The sequence below is a fragment of the Tupaia chinensis genome, unplaced genomic scaffold, assembly GCF_000334495.1.
Source record: "Tupaia chinensis unplaced genomic scaffold, TupChi_1.0 Scaffold145860_1, whole genome shotgun sequence".
NCBI classification, from domain to species: domain Eukaryota; kingdom Metazoa; phylum Chordata; class Mammalia; order Scandentia; family Tupaiidae; genus Tupaia; species Tupaia belangeri.
This window is the reverse complement of record NW_006205718.1, coordinates 90,257-93,125: the sequence shown is the minus strand read 5'-3', so window position 1 is coordinate 93,125 and position 2,869 is coordinate 90,257.

Sequence of the window (2,869 nt, the reverse complement as noted above, 5' to 3'; positions counted from 1 at the left end):
CTATATCTCTTTATTTCTCTCTCTGGTGAGCACACATGCCCTGTAACAACAACAGCAGCAACAACAACAACAAAGAAAATAGCGAGATGACTCCAGCCACAATCCAGTAGCAATTGGCTCTATGAGATCAGGCCCTCCCAGGTGCTGGAGCTCAAGCTTCAAGATGGGAGTGCTTGGAGTTATACATGCTCCAGAGTACCTTCCGAGCCACTCATCTTGAGTCTTCTCCAAGCACACAGATCTCCCCTGCAGCCACAGGTATCTGGGGACTTTATTATGTGTGACCAGAACTACAGTGTTGCAGGGAAGTATTAGGCCCCAAGGGGATAAAAGTTGCCAATCATTTGAATTACTAATACTTAAAAAGATATTTTACATCTAAGGATTTGGTGATACTCAGGCTTGAGCTGAGATAAGCTGTCAGGGACATTTCACAGCATAAATAAGCCTCATTCCAGAAAGTGGTAGAGAATGAAAACTCTCCTCAGTGGGAAGCTTCGTCTTTCCATAGGACCTTAACCCCTAAGCCCAGAAGACGCTGCACTGTTTTCCTGATGGGGAAGCTGAGGCCTAGAGAAGGGATGTGGTGTGGTAAAGGTCAAACTGCACACAAGCCAGAACTCATCTCCACTTAGCGCGCCAGAGCCAGCCCATCCTCTCTTGTCTGTCTCCCCCCGAACGCTGCTGAGGAAACTCTCAAACTCATGCCCTTTAATTTAAATCCACAACCACCCTCCCCAGGTGAGAAGAAACCCATGTCTATGCTGGGTGCCCACACAGCTGCCACACTTGTTTAAGCTAGTCAGTTCTGACCAAAAGATCCCAGCTTTAACACCAGTAACAATTCTAACAGGAGATGTGCTGAAGTAATTTAACCCGAAGAGATATTGATTTGTAGGCATTTCAGTCCTGATCCCAGCACTAATTTGCAGTGTGCATGTGAACAACCGCAGCCCCGCCAGCCTCACTCTGTTCCCATGCTGTGTTCCAGTAATGCCAGGAGCCTCATTTCCAGATCCCACCCCAGACTCCTGCTCTTTGGCCCTCTCAGTCTGGCAAAGAGGACAAGAACTGCCTACTGACCTACCCACACACCCCGCCACTAGTGTGCAGAACCCTTAGTTTTCCTGTAAATAGACAGGATGGTCTCAGCAGGTTGAGTAGGGGACAGTCTCAGGATAGGGCACACGTGGAAGATGCCACTAGGCATTTGCTTCTGAAAAGATACCTGATTGCGTTTCCCTGGCTGTGCTGGGCTGATCTTCAGTCAGCCCTGGGCAATGTGGCAAGTCAGGCCAGCGTGGGAAATCAGAGCATGTGCATCCAGCTTCAAGGCCAAAGTTCTCCTCGAATCTGCCGGCATGATAAACGGGACCAGGAATAAAAAAGGTGATCACTTATTGAAATTGATGCCCTCGAGTGGCAGTGTCACAATGATTTAATTTCAGACCCAGCTTTTTCTCACTTTCAAAGTCATTCATAGTGTCAGCTTCTCTCTTTTTCCCCTTGGTCTGAATAACATACTAATAAATATACAATAAGGGCTTTAATGTCTGGATGATTTACACTAAAAAGAGAGAGCCACTCAAAGGCTTTAAAGATAATTTTTAAAAGCTTTAAAACTCACACCCGGGCTTGTCAGGGGCATATTTCCTGGGTACCCTGGCACAGGGACAGTCGTGCAGCTCAGAGTTCTCTGAGCACAGGGAGGTAATGAGCTCGGGTCTAAGCATTCTTGGATGGGGCTTCCCAACACTGTGTGAGCTTGGGAGAATCTCTGAATCACTATGAGCCTCAGCTTTTTCCCCCTTCTGTAAAGTGGTAATCATTGTTCTACCTCATGGGGTTGTTGTGAGAATAACATCACACATTGCTGCACAGGGGCTGACTTCTCCCTGCCTCCCTGGCTGTCCTAAGGAGTCTAGGGCTGCCCTTCTTTCAGGCTGCCTAAGGCACTGAGAGGAGCCCAGGTTAGGGATTACGCACCCCTCACCTCATTGAAACCCAAAGTACCAGTCCCATGATCCCTAGATTTACCATATTCCTAACCCCTTTCGAGCATTAATATTGAAGGAACTACTAAAATTCTAGTCTGTTCTGGAGGACTAAAAGGCATTAACATGAAAGGTGGTACAAATCACCCATTTTAGAAAAATTATACAATGGAGTCACATCTCAAGTCATCCTGATTGTGTTTGGGACGGGGCATGAGTCTAAGTATTTTGGCTTCACAGTTCTGGTGTGTATGAAAAATTAAGAATCATGGCTAAAGCTCAGCTTGAACTGATCAACACTTTAAAGCATAACTTTAACCATTGACTAAGCACTAAGGCGTAAGATGGAAAAGACAGCTTGGCGATATGACATGGACTTATATACAGCATGGTTAGTCATTTTTCTCCTACTTATGGGTGGATAGGCTAGTGACAAAACTGTCTGATCCTGGCCTAATTCTGCCTAGGCTGTCCCCATGCTGGGGTAGCTGGGGTTGTATCTAAGGCTATGTGTGGACTGGCCTTCACTGGTAGTATACTCACAACATGGCATATCTGTTGTTCTTTCTCCAGAAGGCCTGTGGACTTAAAGCCACAGAAATTATGAAGAATGCAGGGTCGATCAGAAATAAACCAGACCTGGGACCAGCAGTTAGTGTAATGGCTATGTCTCTGGACTCCCACGTAGTCAACTACGGTTTGCGTCCCAGAACCGGTGGCTTAAAACTCACGCCGGGCGCGTGTGCGTGCGTGCCCAAGATCTCGAGAGGAGACTGGAGGAGAAGGGATTGCGGTGTGACCATCCCCCCTGGGGGGTGATTTCTCGCTTTCTGTCTCTCTGTCTCTCTCTGTCTGTCTGGCGAGCACACGTGCCC